The 26,234-nt window shown below is 43.6% G+C and overlaps 1 long non-coding RNA gene across 1 annotated transcript; it reads right to left on the bottom strand.

Annotated features, from left to right (window-relative positions):
* Window positions 1-23,578, bottom strand: LOC121681753. The gene is made up of 3 exons (XR_006022272.1): window positions 23,317-23,578; window positions 9,377-9,381; window positions 1-12 (listed from the first exon to the last, which is right to left on the bottom strand). It is a non-coding gene; the product is annotated as an uncharacterized LOC121681753 (long non-coding RNA).
* Between the last annotated feature and the right edge of the window lie 2,656 nt (window positions 23,579-26,234).

Below are 26,234 nucleotides of genomic sequence, written 5' to 3'. Positions count from 1 at the left end.
CTGTAAATTCGTCTAGTGACAAGCCTGGCTAATCAGGATAATCTTGACTTGCAATTAAAATGATTTGTGTCTCCTATGGTAACAATAGCCATTGGCTTGACTAATCCAAATTGCACCAGTAGTGTGGAGTTCCAGTCAATAGAAAATTAAGAGTCAATTAAGGTGATGTGGATAAATGCACGGGTCATTTTGTTCACCACGTCCATTGGCCACTGAGAGAGGAAGAGAGGAGACTATCCATCAGTTTGGGGGCAGCTGCATTAGCAGCTTTACAGTCACTGCCACAGGCATTAAGTTCCCTCTAGCCGATTTAAAGACACTCAGGATAGGGTTTCATCTGCGAGGATTATTCATTGGTATGTGTTTGTGTGTGTGTGTGTGTGTGTGTGTGTGTGTAGGGCTAAATACTTTGGTGTAAAAGGATTGTGAGGTTAGAGCTCAATTTCATTCTGGGATACAAGCCCAGATGCGCTGAATACCTTGTGCAAAAGGAATTTGCAATAACAGTAAAACAATACCAACTTTCCCAGAAACGACGCAATAAGAAGTCGCCGGTTTGATCACCACCGCAGGTGAAATATTTTTAGGTCCTCTCATCAGCATAATTATGAGAGGCTTGGAATAAACATGATCCACATGAATGATAAACGATGAAAACAGGCTATTTATGTAATTTCATTCCAGTGGTGCAAAACAAAATCAAATGCATTCAAATGACATCCAGAGAAACACAGACTGAGAGGGAGGAAATGTGACGCGACTTAAATGGATGCCGGCAGGCGTGGCCCAACCTCATGAGTTAAGTCAATGCAATTAATTTCCATCTTTGGTGTTTCATCCTGTAATGTGCTTTCACATTTGCCCGGCTGTACTGATATGTGCTTGCAAAATGACTTAAAGCTAATTTTATAGCTTGTCAGGATTGTTCTCTTATTTTGCACATTACGTTTGATGAAACAAGAAGCGCAAGTGAATTCAGCATGCAAACATGAAGCCCCTACTTAGTGGGTGGCACTCAGCTAATGTAAGAAAGCAAAAAAACAAATAACCTAACCACTGAGACAAAGGCTCCTAAATGGCTTTGACAGCTGCACATATCTTCAATCTTGAGGCTTTATATTTTCAATGCTGGGTCCATGCTGAATGTTGATTGTGTACTAGGTGGTGTTATGTTGGCACACTGGAAGCCTTTGGAAGGATTTTTCTTATTTTTTTTCTGGGTACGTTCACTTAAAAACATCAAAGAGTGACTAGATGTAATGGTACATTAATTTTGAAAGACATGGTAATGAAAGGATCTGTACTGGTTATGTGTGAAACAGTGAAGTTAGTGTGATGTGATACTTAAAAATAATGTATTGGCTGACAATTACTGAGTAAGGTCACATACCTGAATGACCTTTCTAATAAAGACATACAAGTAGGTAACTATCCATTATAATTGTTGTTAAGTGAGTCATTAGTACATCTATACTCAACTCTAATATCTCCACAGGATCAAATGTGGTGGAGCTTTATGGTTCAATCCCAATTGAGAATAATTGTCCATAAATTAACTAATCAATGTGAGTCTAAGCTCTCAGGGTCCTAAATTAAGTAATTGCACGCATAATTTGATGCATTGTAGTTAAACCCTTTTGAGTAAATCATGTAGATGACCAGAGATACACAGGCAGAATTATGCAGCATCTTTCCATTACTGTAATACACACCTCTGTCTTTGTTAATAGGTGTTTTGGCATTGTACTGCTCTGGGGTGCGTTTCTGCAGAAGTTAGCAACAACGTTGCTGAACCACCATGGTACGACACAATTTGCGCTCAAACACCTTTGTAACACCTGTTTCTAGAAAGCATCACACTTGTGTCGCAATTAGCTACTTCCGGCGTTCAAACACCGTAGTTCCAACAACGTTGTTGATGATGCAGTGATACATATCATTGGTGGAAACAGTGGCAACATGTGCAATACCCCACAATACCCCATCCCCAAATTCTCTGCCAACGCCTATGTCTGTGTCGACATTGTTCTAGACCAAAATGCTGGCATTGTCTTTACCATCAGCAAAAATCTAAACCTATTATTTACTTAAGCCGGCCAATATTTGTCATTTTTTGTGTTAAATATCTGTGATGGAGCACTGAGACAGGTGACCTTATTATGATACATAAACTACATACATGTACTCTATATGTACCTGTATATGAGGACTTTTAGTTAACTAATTTTGTCTTGTAAACTACTTTTCAGATTATTCTACATTCAACTGCTGCCATTAGAGCTGCAGCCAGCCAGAAGCAGATGGGCGCCCCCTATTAAGTCAGGTTCTGCTCAAGGTTTCTTCTATTCCGGGAATATGGGAGTTTTTCCTTGCCACTGTTGCCATATGGTGTGCTTGTAGGGGGTTAAGGGTTAAGGCTGCCAATCTTCCGGTCCTTGTATTAAGAACATACGGTTACACTTTACTTGACAGTGTCAACATAGTGACATGACACTGTCATAAACATGTCATAAACAAGTTATAAACGTTTATGACATAACACTTCTGTTATTAAGTGACATTTGTTTTTTGTCATAACAAGTTAGGATTAGGGTTAGGGTTAGGTTTAGAGTTAGGATTAGGGTTAAGATTAGGGTTAAGGTTAGGTGTCATGTGTCATGTCACTCTTATGTCAATACTGTCAAGTAAAGTGTTACCGAACATACTAAGGCTAGGCAAATACTAAGAACATACTAAGGCTAACCGCTTAGAGTCCACATGAACAGGGCTTAAGCATTTGTTAGCCTAAGTATTTGTTAGCAAAACCTATACTACCGCAACAACTTGCTGTGTTAGCCTCAAAATGTATTATTGTTATTATTATTTTCTTCTCTATTATAGTGTTATAAGTAAGGTTGGGTTCATGCTGGGGAATTCTCACAAGCCTGTAGAGGTAGTTGTGAAGACGAGGATGCTGCCATAGCTGTTAAATATCTCGGGGAACTCATGACACCCTCAGCGGCCTTCAGATGAAACACAGAGCCTGCAGGAGTGCTCTACAGGAGGCCTCCGCAACGCTTCTGTCATAAATACAGAACCCTGGAGAGAGATTTTTTGGTGTATACAGAAAATGTGTGCTCATTTTACTGCATTGTGTGCCCTTTTTACTAAATGTGCTCTCATTTTAATTTTTGTGAAATTAATATACCGGTAGTAAAATGTGTGCACGATTTACTAAATGGAGTGCACAATCGAATTAAATGGACCACAATTCAGTAAAACGAGAGCACTATAGTAAAATGAGCACACAATAATCTAAATTGTGCACACAATCTGGTAAAATGAGACCACTCTCGATATAAACAAATATCTTTTAATGACACCTCCCAGGCTGCGTAAATCTAAAGGATGCTAGAGGAAGTCATCCTGCCAGCTGCCATCTCCTTGTAGAACAACTCTCCTCTGTGACAGCAGGCGAGACTCGTATATATTTCTCACAGATTAAGCGGTCTCTTTAGTCTCAAACTCTATTTCCATTATGTTTGTATGCTGCGTAATTTTACATGCTGTAGTATGTTTAGTATACAGTTTATTTTGTAGCTGGCTTTAGCTGTACAGCATTGTGCTAGCAGTACCATTTCCATTTGGGGATTGATAAATCTCTCTCTCTCTCTCTCACTCTCCCCCTCTCTCTTTATCCATCTATCTATCTACCTGTGTAGACAGCTGGTCTCCCTGATTTGGCCCTCTGTACATAATGAATTCCATGAGGCAACAGGGACACAGGAGAAGGCGCGATGACAGTGTGTCTGTGCTGATGGCATTTCATTTCTCCAGGCGTGCCGCATCACCGTGTGAGTGGACCTTGTTTCCTCGTCAGTCCATGGGGCCTCCTCATTAATTATTTCAGTGATATTTAAAATGTGAGTACTCCCTCTGAAGATGTCTGCAAAACAAAAATAACATTTTAATGAACAGTCTGTTCATCTAACTCTGAAATCTCCAAATAACTGCTAATTAATTACTGTCTGAGAGAGAGAGAGAGAGAGAGAGAATCATTCTATTCTGGGATCTTGCAAATCCCTGCATTATGGGTTTCAATTGTCTTCAATTGTTTCCCCACAGCAAAATTTAAAAAAAAATAATACAAATAAAAATTACAACTTACTAACTTGGCCATTCACAACACCCAGTGCTTTAACAGACACTTTGTTTACTGTCACATAGCTAATAAATAAAAGAAGTACTGCATAAGACTTCCCCATTTAAAAACAAGCAGTGCCAGTGAGTGAATATTCTCTATGGGCCTAGGTCACTTCAGCAGGTTGTCTGATATGATTCAAACTAGCATAGCGTGGCTACACACAGTCGAACAGGGAACCCACCTGTCAGAAGGGATATTGTAATTGCAAACCTCCTGTACTTGGAGAACTTGCATCTCTCCTGTAACAAAAATAATTCATGGAGCCCTATGAGGTTATTATACCAGAGGAGATTGTGTTCAACAAATGTGAGTCGATGTTTGGAGTGTCTCTTTGGGGGAAACACCAACTAATGTGGATGACATTACAAAGCAAAGATTTTTAAAGTACAAAGTCATAAACATAGTTAATTGAGAAAGTGTCAGGTAAACTGTGAAAGTGTCTGTTGTTTTGAATAATTTTGATCCAATTTTAGAATTGAATATGCCTATTTCACCATTATGTTTTTCACCAAAGTAAACAAATAAAGTTTTATCACAATGTCATTTCATGCTGAAAACACAGTAGCCTGTGTCTGAAAATGTCTTGAATTTCCCCTTGGGGATCAATAAAGTATCTATCTATCTATCTATCTATCTATCTGTAAGCTTGTGTAATTACTACAATTCCTGAATATGTATAAAGAATTAATATCTTAAGAAATAATTTAGAAAATATAAGGATTTTATAATGTTAGTAAATGGGGAAGTTCATGTCTGTGATTAAATGTTTACATCACGTGAGGGAACTAGGAAGTGACAGGCTGTGTGGAAGGAGACACGTGTAGAAACTGAGTCGGAATTAAACAGAACTGTTCCTGAGCATATCCATCTCTTTCTTGTGTCTATAACGTGAGGATTCCACCTGTAGACGAACCCAGGAGTCAGGATTTAGTTTACATATCTATCTATCTATCTATCTATCTATCTATGTATGTGTTGTAGAAGGTCAGAATGCCTATATACCTCCTAAACACTGCCTGTCACATGCTAAACAATGTTCTTGTGTATGTGTGTGTATGCATATGAGTGTGTGTGTGCATGTGTGTGTGATTGTGAGGTGGTGGCTTTATGTGACGTGCACGCATTGCGGTGTAGTGTCAGCACAGCTGTCATACTGCTATCAGTCCATGAGCTCCGTGATCTGTGGCGTCCCGTCACCTGTCAGATGGGCTGGCTGACAGCATTGCTGAACGCGCTGCTCAACCTCTTCTACGCGTCTATGCAAGACAGGGCTTCCACTGGAGGTACTGTCAATCCCGGTGCAAGATGCATGGACCGGATGAAGTGTCTGTGCCACAGGCCTCTGAAGTGTGTGTGTGTGCGTTTGTTTGTTTGTTTGTTTTTTACGAGGGATGTGGTTGTCCAGCACCTGTGCTGCGATGTGTCATTATATTATATTATGTTATATTGCATCAGTATTGAATAAGCATCCGCTCACATGGTGCACATGACAACAGCACTGACAGACACAAAATAAACAACAGTGTAAACATAACCATCTGTTTTTATTTTCTTTATGGACTATTTTTGTTCGCGGCCGGTGGGGACAATGCTGTCATTCATTTGAGTTGCTATCAGAGACTATTCATAAAAAAAGCTGTTTTGTTGGTCTAATTCTTCTCGACATGAGAGGTTTGATCAAAGAGCCCGTCAATGTCATATTTGTGCTGAACATTTGAAAGAGACAGCTTTGGGAGACGGCTGTGAAGGCAGGAAATAGGCTCATATTACTGACTTCATCGTTCCATTCACGACTTAGCCTAGTCAGACACAACAGCATGAGACTGTAGAGGATCAAAACTAAAATGGAGTCAAAGCTACTGATTTCAAACCAGTTGTTTGTTTAAGCCGCTATAAGATGCTGTGGGAGGGAAGGGTATCAGATTCACTTCCAAATGCTTTCCCTGAAAGGCCGTGGAAAGTTCGCCACATCCAGCGAGGAGGGATTTCTTTCTGAGGTTTCAGGCCCCGGTTAATGGAGCAATACCTTTTTTTTTCCCATGGTTTACTTTCCTCACTCTTTGACTCTCCATTTCTCCGGAGCCATTCATCACAAAAGGGCATGATAACAAACAAAGATTGATTGACTCAGCATGCTCAGAGGCCAGGTGCCAGTACAAATACTTCAAACACGGAATTTAAATGCTAATGCCCCAGCCAGCCAAGCAGCCAGTGCTGAGGTAGAGGCAGAGGCAAAGCTCGCCTAAAATCCAAAGTTAAAGATAGAGAAAGGAAGTGAATTGTGAATGGACGGAGAGCGATAAATAGATTAAAAGGGAGAAAGAGAGAGAGAGAGTATGACTAAATAAGAGTGAGTCCATGATAATTCTTGAATTATGCTGTATGTAGAACATCTCTCTCAAGGCACCTAAGGATTACACATACAGACAAAAAAGTACACTTCCTACATGAGGGCAGTGCAAGTGGAGACTGTGCTGATTATTGTAGTGATCATAAGCCGGTCACAATAGATGATTCATTTGCTGTAGAGTTGCAGCAGACCTCAGGGTTATCATGTTTCCCCGGGGCCTTGACACAGGCCAGGCTGACACGCAGTCAGTGACCGATCCAGAGAGACGTTATTGTTCATTGTGAAGTGTGGAGGGGCAATCAGCAGGCTTGTCATCAACCTTGCTACTGGACAAAATGTGTCACCAATATGTCTGAGAGGGTCCAGCTTTCACATTTGAAGCACTATCTACAAACTGCATCTAGCACAATGCTGTTATTATCTTTATTATGTCACAAAGTATAAGCAAGTAAGGATATATATACTCTTTTGATCCCATGAGGGAAATTTGGTCTCTGCATTTATCCCAATCCGTGAATTAGTGAAAGACACTCAGCACACACTAATCCCGGCGCAGTGAGCTGCCTGCAACAACAGCGGCGCTCGGGGAGCAGTGAGGGGTTAGGTGCCTTGCTCAAAGGCACTTCAGCTGTTCCTACTGGTCGGGGTTCGAAGCGGCAACACTCCGGTTACAAGTCCTAAGTGCTAACCAGTAGGCCAAGGCTACTCCGTATGTGGATGTTTGTCTAGTGACTGACAAGGTTGCTGTTGGTTTATTTGTTTGAAACATAGTACCTGCTGTGTACATTGGTTGTATTAACATCGACTGTGTAAACTGGGTGTACAACTAAAATGTTGAATTAAGTATTTGTTGAACTAAAACAATATTGAATCAGTATTGAATATTTATATTCAAAACATCAATTTAATTAAATTCTCTAAGCCATGGTAATATCTGCGTTGGTCCATTCAGATTTCTTCCCATATGTATGGGGTATGCCGATCATTTAGAACGCTAAGCTTATGTGTCTCAGAACTCCAGCCATGTTGTTTCACACCTGACGTATGATGTTTTGGTGGAGTCTCTTCCCGGCAACTCTGAAAAGCATAGCCCCTGTCTTCTGTCTCTTCACAAAGCAGCCTATGCTAGCGTGGCACATTGAAGCGCAATTAGCCGCGAGGCCTGCTGTGCTAGCATCCACCAACAGCTTCATCCTGTGAGAAAGGCACATTAACGGCACTCAGGAGGGACTCCTCCAGGCAGAGTGGAGTGGAATGCATACGGCTGCCTGCCTGCACTCTTCTGTGAGGAGAGGGAGGGAGGGAGAGAGAGAGAGAGAGAGAGAGAGATAAAGAATGCAATCTGCAGTGTGTGATGCCCCTTTGCTGTTTCCTTTCTGAAGGCTTGCTGGACAATCTTCCTCTTTGTGATTGTGTCTAAGAGAGGGCTCTCCTGAAGGCCAGTGGCTAATTAATCTGAGGTTTGGCATATGGTGCATTACCCCCTCAGGCCATCCTTTATTTAAAGATGGACAGAATAAGAGAGAGAGAGAGTCAGAAATAATATCCCTCTATGTTTTTATGCAGACATTTCTACCTAATCTTCCATTCCTCACTGTAGTAATATCTTTCCTTCGGTTTTCCTTCCAGCCCTCCTGTTGTGCCCTTTTTTATGACGGTGAGAGGACTGAGGTGGGGACAAGAAAGGGGGGAAAGGCTCATTTGTAAACAGAGTTTGCAGGAATGCTTTCCTTAACATATGGTAATGCTCCTCAAATTCATTCCCTGCTACATTGCACCTATTGCTCATGTGTAGACAGACGCATTAAAGCCCAGGAGGCATGACATTGTGAATGCATCTAGGAGGGATGTGTGTTTTCACACTTTCATGAAAACAAAAGCAAAATGACTCTATTAGGGCATCTGATAACCTGACACAACTAGGAGCAATTGACACTCACACACGCTTTCTCACAGGCATGTAGATAAAAGGCTGACGACACATGCAATCACTCAGGAGGGGTGCTGTTATTTATGAGCCACTGTTTACATGTTTATCCTTTTAATGACGTGTGAATCGACTGATAGTTTACCGCCAGCTTGTCTTGTGAGGCTATTTCCCCCACCGCCGCCGTGTCGTGATTGATGGCTACTCGGTGGACAGGAAACATGCTTATTACAGTCTCACTCCTGTCTCACGGCAAAAAGAAAAAAAATGGCTCAACCACATCAACTTGGTAGAAGATTAGGAGACAACACCAATGAGGCAGGCAGACAGACAGACAGACAGACAGACATGTGCTGGGTTCATCATTTCATGGAGGCGAAAAAGAGAAGATCCAAACACACGAGAGGGAAGACTGTAAACTTCATCTGCTGAAGTGCCCTTGTGTTGGAGGGCATGCTCGTAGCCATCTATCAGTGCTAATGCTATTGATCAGGATGATCATTTCAGCGAGTCGCAGTAAGACTAGAGTGAGGGGGTGGTGTTGGACAGGGGATGTTTTTCAGTAAGCAGACATTTACGATCCTGCGTGGAGTTGCTGGATGAGGGGCGGGGGTGTGGGGGCGGTGATAGTGAACTGATCGTTCCCATTAGCCCACAGATGAAAAGGAGTCTGCGGACAAGCAGACAGCTGCTTTCTGGTGAAGGGGAGGCTGCCGTACTGTTACGATGCAAATGGGTGGCAGAGCAGAGTAGCAGTGCTGCGATGCTGAAGGTGATGAAGCGCCTGTCTCACCTGCAAGGCAACGCGACTAGCAGCCTGCAATTAGGATGGAGAGACAAGCCTTCTGCTCTCCAGAAGGGAGAGCCATCTTCAAAGATCTAACCATCAAACACTGCTTTTCTTTTTTTTTAAAACACCCACTGTTTAGTGTATGTACACACACAACTGCTCATAATACACACACAAACACACACAGATGCACACACACACACACCTACCCTTAATGCCTTTGTTTAACAAAAACCCACTGTGAAACAAATTGTGTTTTGACAGCACTTTTCGGCCTTGCAGGAGGCAACCTGAGACATTTCCTCATCAAAGACCTGTTGATAACTTGTTATCAAAGACATGTTTTTTCCTGCTCGTACGCCAGCGGCACTCCGGGGTTCCGATCGCTCGCACACCCTCTTTTCGGACCGATAATTTGATGCTCTTACATCTTTTCCAGTTCCCTGGCTGCTTATGTAATATGGATTGTAGGAGCCGCATTTGAGTTTATTTTTGGTTTCATAATTTACTTATAGTTGTCTTTTTTGTTGCATTGGAGAGTGCTCCTTCTATAGGTGGAGAGGGTGCTACCCTATAAATTGGGGCGTGTAGCGCATGATGAGGAGAAGGCGTGCCAGCAGATACGGTCTTTGACCTTTGACCTCGGCCTGGATCTGCATTACCGGAGCTTGGCCTATACGGAGAAAGCTGAACTCCGCTCTAAAGACATATTTAAGGACATTTAAAACAATTTGCAACTTTATTTTGTTCTTTATGTTTATTTGCAATAAATTCCGACAAACTTTCAACGACAACATTCTTGGATTTTCTTGGATTCGGGCCGCGAGTCTGACCCTGTACCCGCATTCTCAGTAAGAAAACGGGGTTACAGGAAAAACCTAAACATTGTTTTTTGCCACTACATGGATTGTAGTAAACAGGGAGGGATTTGATCCTCTTTTCCGATTTCCTGTCTCACCATATACGGCTAACAGAGAATGTGTGTCCCTTGCAGGCCAAGTTCTCCCCCATGCTGACTCTCTAGTATAGTCATTAATGATAAATAATGCAAAATGCACCTCAGTAGTGTTCTGACAATCGGTCGATCCGGGTTCAAATCAACAGCGCTTTGGATTAAAGGGTGCTAATAGTCAGGGGGCCTATGTGGTTTCTGTGGGTTTGAAATGTTAATTTTTGGAGAGTGGTTGGACTGTCTTTAGGGGTCATTGAACATGGAGAAAAATTATGTCTCAACCCATGTTGTCTCAACCTATGTTTCAACCCTATTTTTATGAAATTGTATATTTCACTGTAATTAACACCATACATTTCGCCTAAATCATTGGCTATGTTGAATAAAGTTCACAAAACAGTTATTTTCAACAATGTGATTGTATGTCAATACTATGATTGTATGTCAAACAATTAGAGATAAGATCAATAACCAATCAGAATTCACCAAATAGACATACTCCATTGCTGAAAGATAGTGAAAACATAACAGAATCACAGATGAGACCTCAAACAACATTTAATTAATTTACATATACAAAACATATTAGATCTCACCTCCACAACCTCCTCATCAAAATCTACAACTAGCCTACTAGACCCTATTCCTACTCACCTTCTTAAGACTGCTCTCCCCTTCCTGGATAATGTTTTGCTCCAGATTATAAATAATTCAATGCTATCAGGGCATGTACCGCAGTCGTTTAAGACATCTGTTATTAAGCCATCAATCAAAAAATCTAGCCTTGTATCGATACTGGTCCTCCTGGACCTCAGCGCTGCCTTTGACACCATAGACCATGACATGCTACTTAGGCTTGAAAATTTGATAGGCATCAAATACTCAGCACTCGCTTGGTTTACATACCTTCCTAACCGTCAACAATTTGTACAGGTCCATAATAAACCATCTACCCAGATTATGGTAAAATATGGAGGGCCTCAAGGCTCAGTATACTGGGGCCCCTGTTGTTTTTATTATTCGTATGCAGATGATACACAACTATACCTCTCCATAAAACCTGATGAATTAACCCCGTTAGCCCGTTACACATGTATAAGAGATATAAAGACATGGATGACGAATAATTTCCTGCTTTTGAACTCAGATAAAACAGAAGTCATGGTTTTAGGTTCTAAAAAGATGAGGGATATCCTATCCACATCACAGGCTATATAGTGATCTTCCACTGACCTCATCCACAAGTGTTATAATTGACCAGGACCTAGCACTAAATAATCACATAAAACAGATCACCAAAACGTCATTTTACCATTTAAGGAACATTTCCAAGATAAGGAAGTCCTTATCCTTACCAAATGCTGAGAAATTAATCCATGCTTTTGTCACCTCAAGGACAGACTATTGCAATGCTCTATACGCTGGCTGTAATAATACCTGTCTAAAGAGCTTACAGCTTATACAAAATGCAGCTGCTCACACACATAAAAAATATGAACATATTATTTCCCCCATCCTAGCATCTTTACACTGGCTACCTGTAAAAAGTTATTGACTTCAAAATATTACTTAAATTGGTTGGTTGGTTGCCTGCATTGAAAGATTACACCTCATGAAGATGCTCTTTTGTCTGCTTCTGACAAAAGAAGCATTTATGCTGGCAGCTGCTGCTGAACAAGTGTACAAAGTCCTATGGACTTGATGCAGTTGCAGGTGTTGCTGCAGGTTCAGAAGATGGTCTACCACGTCTTTTCTGAAGCCACTGAGTCGTGCCTGCTTAACATGATTTCTAGTAGCGAATCTTAGCATGCTGCAGATGCTCACTGATAACAGAAGACAAAAAAATTGGCATATGTCATAGGGTCATTCACCAGTCCACACATATCTGGCACTGGATCTGTTTCTTTTGCTGTAGAGAATATGTGTGCCATCACCTGACTAACAGAAAGACACACCTCAGAATATAACCTAACTAGACTGTGCCACCATGAACTATGAAAATGTGCTTGCTCAAATGTAGAAGGCTAGAAGGTCACTAATATCACCAACCATGAAGAACAGAGCACTATGTGTTATTCGATATTCTAAATTCTATAACTGCCAGCTATCAACAGCCAACTGTCACTGCTAGTGTCTCTCTTTCTCTTTCTCTCTCTTACACACACACTCACCTGTCTGTTTGTCTATCTGATCCTTTTACTCCTTTCTTTTCTTCACACTTACATAGGCTACGGAAGGCCTTACAGACTTCAGCTGGTACTAGCTATGTAAAAGTCTATTAAACTTGATATAACAGAGATCTCTGCACTTTGTGCTCTGAATGGGTGTAGACAAGAACTGGCAGAGCAGGCTAGGCCTACACTCAAGCACACAAATAGGCATTAATTGATAGTATTGATATTGAAGTATTATTTTTTAAGCTGACAATTTTGAGCATTTTAGGCACAATGTCTTGTTAAAGAGATCAATCATCAGCCTAAAAATGTTTTATAATGTTGTATTGGTCCATTTTTGTATAATGTGGTCCATTTTTGCACACTACCTGGTAGAATAGCCTATCTTTGCTTTTTGGCACCAAACCCTATGCTATAATACCAGCAATGTGAGGTTTATGGACAAAACACCAAATTTGACCTTTTCTGAATTTGACCTTTGATTTGGGTCCTTCAAAACCTTCAAAAAAATGGAGACATGTTTTTTTTTTACTCTTAAGAACCCCTAGCACAAAGATATAATACTCTCCAAAAATTAAAATGCGAATCCCACAAGCCCCCAAATTAGACACATAGCCCCCCTACTTATAAATATCAATCTAGTTTAACCTTAACTTCTTAAAAATACAGGAAATATGTATCATACTTTTAAATTGTCTCAACAGTACACTAATATAATAGTACACCAACATTACACTAATACAAAGTATACTAATTAGATTAGATTAAATTCAACATTATTGTCATTGTGTTGGGGGCTTAGTTGATTGGTTGTCACTGGGATGCAGAGTTAGAGTTCAGTCACAGGAAAGAAGCTTCCTTTGAACCTGCTGGTTTGGGTGCGTAGAGACCTGTAACGCCTCCTGGAGGGTAGTGGGGAGAACAGTCTGTGGTTGGGGTGAGAACAGTCTTTGATGATGCTGCGCGCCTTACACAAGCATTGCTTGGCCTTGATGGCCTCGATGGAGGGGAGTGAGGAACCGGTGATGCGTTGGGCTGTTTTCACCACCCTCTGCAGTGCTTTTCGGTCGTGGGCAGAGCAGTTGCCATACTGTGTGACAGCGTGATGCAGCGGTAGAAGTTCACCAGGATCTGGGGAGACAGGTAGACCTTCTTCAGTCTCCTCAGAAAGAAAAGATGCTGTGAGCCTTGTTGATCAGCAAGTAAGTATATATACTCTTTTGATCCCGTGAGGGAAATTTGGTCTCTGCTTTTATCCCAATCCATGAATTAGTGAAACACACACAGCACACAGTGATCACACAGTGAGGTGAAGCACACACTAATCCCAGCGTAGTGAGCTGCCTGCATCAACAGCAGCGCTCGGGGAGCAGTGAGGGGTTAGGTGCCTTGCTCAAGGGCACTTCAGCCGTGCCTACTGGTCGGGGTTAGAACCGGCAACCCTCCGGTTACGAGTCTGAAGCACTAACCAGTAGGCCACGACTGCCTCAAGGTAAGGTAGAGGTGTTGAGGATCCAGCATAGATAGATAGATAGATAGATAGATAGATAGATAGATAGATAGATAGATAGATAGATAGATAGATACTTTATTGATCCTCAAGGGGAAATTCAAGGATCTCAGTAGCATACAGAAATAACACACAACATGCACTTATAGCAGAAATGGTAAACATAAGTATAAGTATAAACATATAACTAAACTCCACTGTACAATAAAGACAGTAGAAGATAAGAAAGATAAGAAAACTAAGAAAACTAAATACTAAATACACTATATAAGTTAAATTAAGAAAGTCCAATGTGCTTGAGGGTGATCAAGCATAAGACGCTTGTAGTGACAGGGCCGGGACTGGTGAGGTGCTAAAGGGAGTGAGTGTCATGGTGAAGGTGCAAACAGTAGTCCAACCATAGTCCTTAGTTATGTGTGCCTGGCAAGGTGCTCAAGAGAGTGAGTGTCATGGTGGAGGTGCAAAAAGTAGTCCAACAGTGCAAGAGTAAGGTCTAGAGACTAGTAAAGACTAAAGGTCTAGTAAAGTGTAATGTAGACAAGGTAAAATAAAAAACTATTTCATAGTGGTAATAGGGTTATAGCCATTCATTCATTCAGTATTGTATCAGAAGCCTGACCGCAGCCATTGATCATGTGTGCTAATATAGCATGAAAAACAGTGTAGCAGTAAAACAGTAGTGAAAACATTAGGCTGTGTACAATAGTAAAACAGTAGTAAAACAGTAGTAAGCAGTAGTGGGCAGTCAATACACAAAAAACATGGAGAGGGTGGAGAGGCAGACAGACTAAGCAGAGAGGTCTATCTCTCCTCTTCCCTTTAGTGAGGCATTGAACAGTTCAATGGCCCTAGGAACAAATGACTTCCTCAGCCTTTCAGTTGTGCATGGCAGTAAGCGAAGTCTCCAGCTGATCAAGCTCTTTTGGTTTTTGATAGTGCTGTAGAGCAGATGGCATTCATTGTCCAAGATGTTGATCAGTTTGTTTAGGGTCCTTTTGTCAGATATTGAAGTGATGCACTCCAGTTCAGCTCCCACTACAGAGCCAGCCTTCCTTACCAGCCTGTCAAGTCGCCCAGCATCCTTCTTCTTTGTGCTTCCTCCCCAGCATACCACTGCATAGAAGAGGACGCTGGCCACAACAGACTGGTAGAACATCCTGAGGAGCTTGCTGCACACATTGAAGGACCGCAGCCTCCTCAGGAAGTACAGCCTGCTCTGTCCTTTCTTGTAGAGTGCATCAGTGTTGGCTGACCAGTCCAGTTTATTGTCCAGGTGGAGACCCAGATACTTGTAGGTGCCTACCACCTCCACATTGACCCCATCAATGGAGACTGGTAGCAGAGCAGGCTTAGACCTTCGGAAATCCACCACCATCTCCTTGGTCTTTGAAGTGTTTAGTTGAAGGTGATTGAGTTTGCACCACTGCACAAAGTCCTCCACCAGGCTCCTGTACTCCTCCTCTTGCTTGTCCCTGATACACCCCACAATTGCAGTATCATCAGAGAACTTCTGCATGTGGCATGACTCAGTGTTGTAGCAGAAGTCAGATGTGTACAGGGTGAACAGGACTGGAGAGAGCACAGTTCCCTGTGGCGCTCCGGTGCTGCTGATCACAGTGTCAGAGAGGCAGTTCTTCAGTCTGACGAACTGTGGTCACTCGGTCAGGTAATCTGTAATCCAGGTTACCAGGTGAGCGTCCACACCCATCTGCAAGAGCTTGTCTCCCAGTCTGAGGGGTTGGTGTTAAAAGCACTTGAGAAATCAAAGAACATGATTCTCACAGCGCTTTTCCCCTTGTCTAGGTGAGAATGTGTCCTGTGTAGAAGATAAGTGATGGCATCGTCCACGCCCACTTTCTCCTGGTATGCAAACTGTAACGGGTCTAGTGCATGGCGTACCTGGGGTCTGAGCATACCTAAGACCAGCCGCTCCATTGTTTTCATCACATGTGATGTTAGAGCGACAGGCCTGAAGTCATTAAGCTCGCTGGGGTGTGGTTTCTTGGGAAACGGGGGTGAGACATGATGTCTTCCACAGTGTTGGAACTTGTCCGAGACGTAGACTCCAGTTGAAGATGTGCTTCAGTGGCTCCCCCAGTTCAGCAGCACAGGCCTTGAGCAGCCTTGGACACAGTCTGTCAGGCCCGGCTGCCTTACGAGGATGGAGTTTTTTTAAAAGATAACTTACTTGGTCCACTGAAATGATGGGGGGATGAGGGGAGGAGGAGGAGGGGTGCTTCTGTGAGGGTTGTCGTGTGGCTAGAGACTGATGGCCATTGGCTGAAGCCATTGTTGCCGCACTGCTCGTGGTCACCATGTGGGGGAGAGGTGCAATAGCCTGATCAGCAGTGATGATGGAGGTGGGGAAGGGAGGGGAGGGGGGCAGCATCTGAGGTCTGTGTGTCTGATGGCTGTTGACTGAGGTCGTTGTCACCTCTTTGTTCGTGGTCGCCATGTGGGGGAGGGGTGCAATATCCAGTGATGGTGGGGGTGAGTGTTGCCCTGGTAATGAGGTGGGTTGGGGGCTGGGCAATTGAACCTGTTGTAAAAGTGGTTCAGCTGGTTCGCCCTGTCCAGGTCTCCCTCCACAGAGCTGCTGCTCTTCTTAAGGCCAGTGATAGATTTCATACAGTCCCACACCTCCTTCATGTTGTTATCTTGCAGCTTCTGTTCCATCTTCCTTCTGTAGTCCTCCTTTAGCCTCTTTCAGCTTAATCTTGAGTTCCCCCTGTACTCGCTTGTACTCGGCCTGTAAACGCCATCTTTTTCCTATTGAGAAGGGTCTTGACATTACTGGTTATCCAAGGCTTGTTATTTGGATAGCAGTGTACAGTCCTTGTGGGAACAACAATGTCCGTACAGAAGTTCAGATAGTCAGTAGTGCAATGTGTGACCTCCTCGAAGTCCTCTCCATTCAGTAGCACACTCCAGTCAGTAATGTGGTTGAAGTCACCAGAGATCGCAAAGAAGGCATCACTGTGCTGAGTTTGGAGCCTAGCGACTGTAGAGTGAATGACGTCACGCTGTGTCCGGGAGGGCTTGAGGCGGCACGTAGACACAAACAACAATGGCGTGCGAGAACTCCCTCGGCATGTAGTATGGTCGTAGACTGACCGCTAGTAACTCCACATCCTTACAGCATACAGTCTCCTTCACTGTAACATGTCCGGGATTGCACCATCTATTGTTTATGTATAGCACCAGTCCGCCTCCCTTCTTTTTGCCAGAAAGTTTATTGTCTCTGTCCAAACGAGCTACACTGAAGCCGGGCAGCTCAACGTTAGCTGGGGGGATATGGCTTGTTAGCCACGTCTCCGTAAAGCATAACAAACTAAAATCCCTGTACAGTTTCTGATTTCTTACCAGGGCAGCTAGTTCGTCAGTCTTGTTGGCCAGTGAGTTCACGTTTCCCATAACCATCGAAGGAACTGAGGGCTTGTGTTGCCACTTCTTCTCCCGACGCCTCGTCCTCACTTTAACTCTCGCTCTGCACCCTCGAAAGCACCACAGCTCCTCCGGGATGTTTACGTGAACCCTACCAGCATTCCGTCGTATTGCAAGCAGCTGATTCCTTGTGTACACAAGTTTGTTGCCGCTGGAGCATTGTAATAGATCCATATCCATAGGATAGAATGAAAACACTCCTCAAAGCCACCTGGGCTAGTGACAGATTACATATGTCAGTCCAAACCTCAGTTAGCTGCACAGCACAGGCCCTGAGTACGCGTCCGGGGATACCATCAGGACCAGCAGCCTTACGCCCCCTACATACTCGCCACTCCCGACCTGTAGCGTGATAATGTGACGTCACGGGACCGGCGTAACCATTTATACTCGCGCGTGGTGGTCGCGACACTAGTTGCAATATTCTCCTGAACAGAGGTGTCACTGTTGTGAAAAGGCTATCACTACCTACTTTACACAGTAGAAGCAGTCAGTAGCATTGGCAGTAAAAGCTAACCTCTGTAATGATACTTCAGACTTCAGTTGCTGCTATTCACAACTACCATCATTACCATCTAGTTTCCAATGTGTATACAGATAGATAGATAGATAGACAGATAGATACTTTTTTTCATCCCGAGGGATATTTTAATAATTTAAACATTTTAGCTAGCTGGCTGAGTTTGTGTAATTTGGTGGAAGTGGAAAGAGATTTTGTTCAGGTCGCAGCAGATATCCTTTGCTTTAAAAAAATAAATAATTGATATTCTTTCCTCTTAATTCCATTTGATGCAACTCTCGCTGGTAACTTTGTTAACTAATCCAGCAAACTATTAAACATTCACGACTGTAACAAAACAGACCTCCAAACTGCAACTCTCGCTTTCCCTCGAACTAGACCATCTTCCGGTTTTCGCTTTGTTGCGCTCAGCTGGTTTTAAAGATTTTAATTTCCCCTTGGGGATCAATAAAGTATCTATCTATCTATCTATCTATCTATCTATCTATCTAGCTGAAAAAAATCGAGTGGTGCGTGACCTGGCCAAAATGATGGCACGCCAGCAGGAGCTACTTCATTTTGATGTCACTTTGTCGCGCTACCGGTCGGGAACGTCGAATATGTAATACGCCTTACGTGCATTAGTCCTGCTCAGTGCCGCACACACATTGGGGGTGGAGAGTGTGAGGGGCTGGTGATCTGCAGAGTCCACTGCCTTGATGGCCACCTCCTTGTTGTCCCTGTCAAAGCGGCCATAGAACTGGTTCAGCTCATCAGACAAGGAGGTGTCGGTGACAGGGGGGGCGGAGTTAATAGTTTTGTAATCTGTGATGGCCTGGATGCCTTGCCACATGCGTCAGGGGTCAGAGTTGTTCTTGAAATTATCCTCAATCCTTAGCTTGTGGTTGTGCTTGGCCTTCTTGATGCCCCTTTTCAGGCTAGCCCTGAATGAGCTATAGGCTTGAGCATCACCTGATCTGAATGAGATGTCTCGTGCCTTCAGCAGGAGTCTGATCTCACTCTTCATTCATGGCTTCTGATTAGGGAAAGTCGTAATCCGTTTGAGGGTGGTGACACTGATGTTGGAGTTGATACAGTCAAAAACGGAGGAGGCATATGAATCAATGTCCGTGTGGGAGTCATGTGGAGTTAGCTTTAACCTCGCTCAAACTCCTCCGCGAGACCCCCTTTGTTTACGTCTCCTCCTGGACCACCTGAAGTTCCTTTCGGTCTGTTCGTAGGACTCGTTGATTTAGCAATCTCCGGGATTACGCTGATAAAGATGTCGGGATTGCAGGAACCGATGTCCAAGTCGAGTGTACGATATGTACGCTAAACTGTTTGTACCGAAAATACTTGAAATAAACAAGTATATTACCACTAATTTGCAAAATCCGGAGAGACACAGGGCGTCGCGATGTGTCCGCGCCGCCATCTTGGTCTGTGTAATAACATTCCAACAGATATACATGTATATGTTTCCATTAGTATTGTGCAGGATATACAGTTATGCACATGCTGTTTTGTCACTATACAAGCCATTCTGTATGATGATATGATGATGAGCTAGAGCATGAAGAGCAAGAGATTGAATTAGGACATTGCAGGGGAAACACGGACACGACAGGCACCAGAGATAGACCAGAAAGTGGTGGGTAGAAAATAAATATATAACCGTAGATATATAAATATAAAAAGTGCTCACGTCTGAGCCGGCGGGGGTTGAAAGCGGGCCGGGTTGTGATAAGGACCTAATGAAGAAAGAGAGTCGGCCTGTAAATAACTTTTATCGCCGCTGCGAGGCCCTTGTGCAGGTCTGCGAGGGCCAGACCTGGTGGGTATCGTATCTGGAGAGCTCTTTACTCCACTGTTTCTGATCGGAGAGAGAGCAAGCTGCGTCCGAACTGGCACAACGGCAGGGACGCACGGCTGAGGGCCCTTGTGATTGTGTGTGTGTGTGCGTGTGTGTGTGTAGGTAATGAACATAATACCCATCCTCCCTAGCTCTCCTCACACTCTCTGCTCTCATCACTCAGGTGCTTTGTTACACACAGACGCTGATTGCAGGAGGGGGAGGAAGACTCTTTATTCCATGTCTGTGGGAGTTAATGAAACGAGGGGCTTCATCAAGTGATTCTTCTGTGCAAGAAGTGAGTTGATTTCATTTAGACTGTATGGCAGACACAGAGAAGAACAAGGTAAGACCAGGCCATACCATATGCCCTCGCAGAAAAGGACACAGGCAAGGGCAGAATATAATAAATATTACACACACTTACACACACCGAGACCTTTATACTGAGGCACACATATGCACCCTTTCAGTGCTCATTGGCTCATGGTGAGGACAAGAAAGGCCAGTCACATCCAATCTGTATGAAGAGGGGAAAAAAAAATCTGTGACATACAATAAAGTATGGAGTGACAAAAACAAAGGCACAACAGAATACACACACACACAGACACACACAGACACGGATTGTTAATAAAAGTTTAAGAGTGAAGCTACATTTATGGCTACATTCATGGCTGCCTTTTTGAGATATATTCTGCCTAAGCCATGTTCAATGCATGCAATGAAAAGGGACTGAAGGTGACATACAAGACAAAGACTAGGTGGCAGGTCAATATGTCTGAATATAAACTGACACACACGGTGCGAAGAGAAGCTTGATAGGTATATTACGCCTGTCTGCTTGCCTGCAGAAGCTTCCCCTGGCAGTGCTGTGTGCTGATGTTTTCAGCACAGATGTTGAACTCTCGGGCACGTCCAGTCTCGGATGGACGGGCATGTGTCGTGGCATTTGTCAGCCATGCCATCCCCAAATGGCAGTGCCCTTCTCTTAGTGTCCATCTCCATTAACCGCAGGGCGTGTGGTGTGGGTGACGCACTTCGCCATCACCGTCACAGATGCTCACGCAGTCAGGGGAGAGAGAGCGAGTGAGAGACAGAGAGGAAGATAGAGAGAGGGAGGGTGAGAGAGAGAACAACATTGAACTGAATTGAGAGGGGGAGGGAGGGAGGGAGAGAAAGAACGCTTTTGGTTTTAGCTGCAAGGCTGTGGGCATGATCAGGGTGGGTTGTCGTACCTGTAAAGAGAGGGTGGTAATGTGTGGGCTGACTCTTTCTCTCTCTCTCTCTTTCCTTCCCTCCCCCCACTTACTCTGTCTCTCTCAGTGCTCTTAGTTCGGTTTGCCTCTTTGCTCTGGGTGGTCAAGTGGCAATCCGGAATGAATGGGTAAGTTGGAGTACCGGTGGCTCACCAGTCGCATATTTATTCCCATATTATCCTAATAAAGCAGAGGCAGGGAGGAATGGAGCGCTCTTTTCCCAGCTCATCAGCACACAAGCTGGCGGAAGTCAGGGAGATATGATGAGGGTGGGGGTGGTGATGAGGGTGCAGGGAGAGGGTGGTGCAGGGAGAGGGTGGTGGCAATTCATTTATCTGCCATAATGGAGGTCATTCTTAGCCATTGGGAGTGAAACAAAACAAATATTGTGAGGAAAATGTATGCATCCTTCTTAAGGGAGCAAGTCAATTATTCATGAGAATGAGATTGGGAGGCTTTCAATTTGATACCGGGGCTGCGTACCAAGGGAGGGAGAGGAGCCTTGGTAATAAAACAGCTATGGTAGTCAGACACTATAATCCTCCAGGATAACAGAAACAGCACACAAAACAGTGACCTCTAAGGCAAGTGTAAGATCAGTCAAATATCACTCAAAGCAACAGAATTATCCCCCCCCCACCACTCATATCTCTATGTATAATGTTCACTTGAGCAGGGGCAGAGTGTGCTGCCTGATCCATATGTTTATCCCTTTAGCTGCAATCTTTAGACGGACAAAATGGCCTGACATTTTCCTCCCTTCTCGAGTTCATAATGAGATCATAGCCACACTATTGCATGTGGCCAATGACCTTCGGTTCTGTTTAGGACAATACAGAGCACAACTCGCCATTCAGAGAGAAGTCCTTTGAGGATGGTGTTGGTGTGTGTGTGTGTGGGGGGGCTCCTATGTGTTGATTGGTTAACCCAGGCTAGGATGAAAGGAAGGTTCTCCATGTTGGAAAAGTTAAACTCAATTACAACGCAGGTCACTGACCAACCTACACACATACACACTTACGGTATATCTTCATTAAGCCTATTAGCCAGGCTCATACAGGCAAACTTCTGCTGACATCTACTCCACAGTGACCTTTTTGTCTCTGCGCTATATGTCATTTCTTTCTCTTTTTTTGCTTGCTAAATTGATAGTAGGCAGCGCCTTAGTTGACAGGGTAACAAGCTTCAAAGTGAACTCTATATTTCTGATGTTGTTGACCTTTCAGTTAAAATAAATAAATAAATAAATAAATAAATACATCTCCTTGTCTGGGCGTAATTGGGTGTATATATCACATTTTTTCCCTATTTACTTCTGGCTTTGTGAAGGGTTGGACTTTTACCAGACCAAACACTTGTTGGACAGAGTTCCAGCAGTGCACCTCTGACAGTAGCGCGTCAATTGTGTGACTTTGTGTGAAGTTGTTGGAGAGAACCAGGCAAATATCAACCCCTTCCCCACACCCTCTCTCAGCCACAAACACACACACACCAGGGATGGAAATTAGCCACCCGCCCCCCGCCAAATGCGGGTACCGGTAGTTTTGTGCACTGGCGGGTGAAATGTATCATCATATGGTAGGTGAGAAATTTGACTTACTACGATGTGGATATACTGTAAGTTTCACTGGAACATTACAGGGAAGATACACCAGGCGCGTAACTGAAGCGTTCCATTCGCGACACCTAAGTTCCATTTTAGACGAATGGCCTGGTGTACCTACTCCCAGACAGCATTTACATCTGTGCCAGATCCGTTTTTGAATCAGCAGATTCGCGCAGCAGTCACACTCACTATGCAGATCTGCACCAACTTTGCGCCAGACTTGTCTGTAGCTTCTGACTGTGACAGTCCATCCAGCGGGTGCGGCGCCTATCCGGGGCAGCTTCGCAGACCAGACGCGCCACAACTGAATTGAGTCCGCCCGGCGGGTGTGGGCCAGATCCGCAGGAGCTGCGCAGACCTGACGCGCCACAACTAACGGAACACTTTTCCCCCACATAAACCTGCAACTCTACGTTATGTGATTATGCAGAGTGGAAGACTACAGGCTGCACCGTCTTTGTGATTATTGGTAAGTACATTATACAAGTATCATTTTAAATGTAAACTGGTGTTGATGTCATTTTAGTCTGCTAAATATTTAGGCCTGTATTAAACATGAAAGTTTACAAACTTAGTTTACTCTGAAATTCTGACAACCTGAAACGTGCCAGACAAGCTGGGTAGTAGCTACGGTTAGCTTGTAGTCTAGGTTCTTTTAAACATGCATCCACAACTATGTGAACATGAGCTTTAAGGCTAAATTGGTGAGCTTTGCTTATTATTCACCAAAATCGCTTAATATCGTGTCCATTAGTGCTAACGTTACCCACTTTGTCTGTAGCTAGCCTTGCTGCTAGTAGCACTGCAGGTATTGCATAGACGGCCAGCGTTTTTTAAGCCTGTTTAAAATGGATTTAGAGTGGGAAAACTTGGCTGTAAACACTAGGCTTTTTATCGAAGGTCCACAAGAATTGTCGCTGTCCTCCAGTTTATCCGGTTTGGGATGCAATGCGTTGTTGGCATACTATACTGATATAAAATAAATAATCTTTGGATGTTGAATCTAATATTTACTTTGTTTCTTTACTTTGTGTGCTTTTTGTACGTCTCACAGGAGCAGTGAGGAAGAATCGCAGGTTGATGCCTAACTTTAACGTTAGTCCATTGGGCTAGTTTTTGCCCTGGTCCTCTGACATCCACCCGTGAACGGTGCTGCTATTCACCGTCTGCTCGAAAATATTTCTCAGGACAGCTACTAGCCTCTGCGAGAGATCTGCCGCGACCAAGGAACTGCTGCTGACCTGCCATGATAGCAGCCTGCCCTGCAGTCTGGATTGAGTAGCCTAGCTAACGTCGAAGAACTCTCACGAAACAACAGTCGCTGTCAAAGTCCACCGACCCGCTGATCTGCAGGATCGCCCAACTGTTCTGTGCTTTCAGTGCTCCCCAGACTGCCAGTAATCTTCCTCCGACACAGCTGAGCGCCGTCGTCATCATCATCGGGACATCAGCCGGTTAGATGCAACGGACTATGTTACCATGACATTTTCTTTCAGTGCGTTTAGCGGAGTTTGTTTATCAACATAAGCCTTATATTTCACATATTGGCTTGTGTTATGTTGTAGGCCTAGGCCTAAGCTTAGGCTAGCGGACACAGTGTTCTCTTTTGCCTTTTTAAAATAAAAAACTATTTTGAAAATTACAAATTGTGTGGGTCTTAATTGTCTGATAGCTTAAATATGAATCACAGACCAGGACCAGATGAGCCCCAGATGTAGAATATGAGTCTGGGCCAGATCCGCACCAAATGCCATGGCAATATTAACTGTACTGGGCCAGTTCTGGCCCAGGTCTGTCTCTGATCCGTAATTCCAACTTGTTCCGGTATTGGCCCGTTGGAAGAAATGACCCCGGGGCAGGTCCGTTTAGAGGATCTGCGCCAAATGCTAATGAAGATCTGGACCAAATCTGGCCCAAATATATTTTGCTGTCTGGGACTTCCATTGATTATAGTGGAAGCAGACGCAACGCGAACGGATTGCTTCAGTTACGTCCTTGGTGTAGCTTAGCGCTTACGGTACCGATCCACTTGCACGACACTTCATTTTGTCGTGTCGCATTCCACTCTAGTCCTATGGGTGACGTCAAGCGACTTTAACGCGCCCGCAAAGCATTCCGGGAAGGCAGCGCTGCATTTGAAAATATGTCGCGCGTCAAAAAGCTGGGCGAAGCCCATCTTTATGCAAATGAATCCGTTGAACGCGAGTCGACTCTCCAATGAAAGGATGAGGTTGTAGGTCCTTTGTTCTACCACAACGGTGGCTGTGAAACTTTGGTTCCGCTTACAAGACAAATAATGTTTTAACGATCTCTTCCATGACCACCTAGTAGTCCATAAAACAAACGAAACTAGGATTTGGATGAATATATTGACTGTTGGTGTTTCTGGTGAGGATTTGAGATTGCATTGAGTAGTTTAAATAAAACAAGATTTCCAAATGGCTTGCATAGTTTGTTTAGGCTATTAATGTGTTGTATACTGTTAAGTGCATGCCTAAAATTGTGGTCCATTTGTGGAAAACCACTTAAGATACGTTTAAACGAACTGAGTATGAGCTGGTAACTGACATTTTAAACAAAACGCCCACACGCGACTGAACGTGGGGAGGCAGCGCGACATCTATGCGACACGACAAAATGAAGTGTCGTGCAAGTGGATCGGTACCGGTAGTTTAGTGACAGATTTATTGGATTCATCGGATTTGATTGGGCATCATGTCTCCAACAAGAACACTGGACAAGGAGTTCAAACTGCAGCCTCACTACTACAAAATGAAGGTAAGAAAATAACCTAGCTAACATTAACGTAAATAGATTGTATAGCACATTGATTGTGAGATAGTGAAAGCTACGTAGGCCCTAGGCTATTGGGTCGTTCTAGGCAATCCGTCACCTGTTTTGGTGGAACGACAGCCAAACCCGATCGCTTTAGCCTACTCCCAGTTACTGGTTTTGACGTTACACAAACAACAGCCGCAGAAGGGACTTGTTATGATTTTGTCTGAAACGCTACTAAGTCGTGAGTCGTGACCTGAAGTTGTAACTTAGGCTACGGGTTAAAAATTGTGTCTGGAACGCAGCATACTGTATGTGTACGTGACGTGAGCGTGTTGACAGTTAGAGAGAGCGCAGAGTGAATGAAAGTTGGAAAAAAAGCACTTGTCAGGAAAAAAAAGCTAAAAAGGTAAAAGACTAAAATAAATGAAATGTGCCGCTTCATATCTGGAGTGAAAAGGACGAGAGTGTAGCAGGAAAAAAGTGATAGCCGAGCCGAGAAGCGACACTTCCCAGAGAGATGGAGGATAGCAGAGGACGGAGAGCACAGGCACTGGCTTGTTCATGAGGAGGGAGTGATGTTTTGTGTCGCAAGGTCGCATCAGACACCCAGAAACAGTTTCATTGCAGGAATGAGAAATCTTAAACCGAAGGCAGTAAAGGACCACGAAACATCAAAGTGATAAAAAGTAGTAGAAAAATAGTAAAAAGAAAATCTGCAACTGACGAAAAGCCAAGCTATGCGAACTCTCAACAGCCTAAAGATAGCACAACTCGAAAATATGACCATATTATTCCGCAATGCCCACGCCATAGCAAAAAAAAGATCATTCAAAGGTGATGAATGGCAGTGCACATAAGTGTTTATTTACTACATTTATTAGGCTAGCTATTTGGAATTTGGTCAGTCAGT

The sequence above is a fragment of the Alosa sapidissima genome, chromosome 14 (assembly GCF_018492685.1).
Source record: "Alosa sapidissima isolate fAloSap1 chromosome 14, fAloSap1.pri, whole genome shotgun sequence".
Lineage (NCBI taxonomy): Eukaryota > Metazoa > Chordata > Actinopteri > Clupeiformes > Clupeidae > Alosa > Alosa sapidissima.
This window is presented reverse-complemented; position numbering and strand designations above follow the sequence as displayed.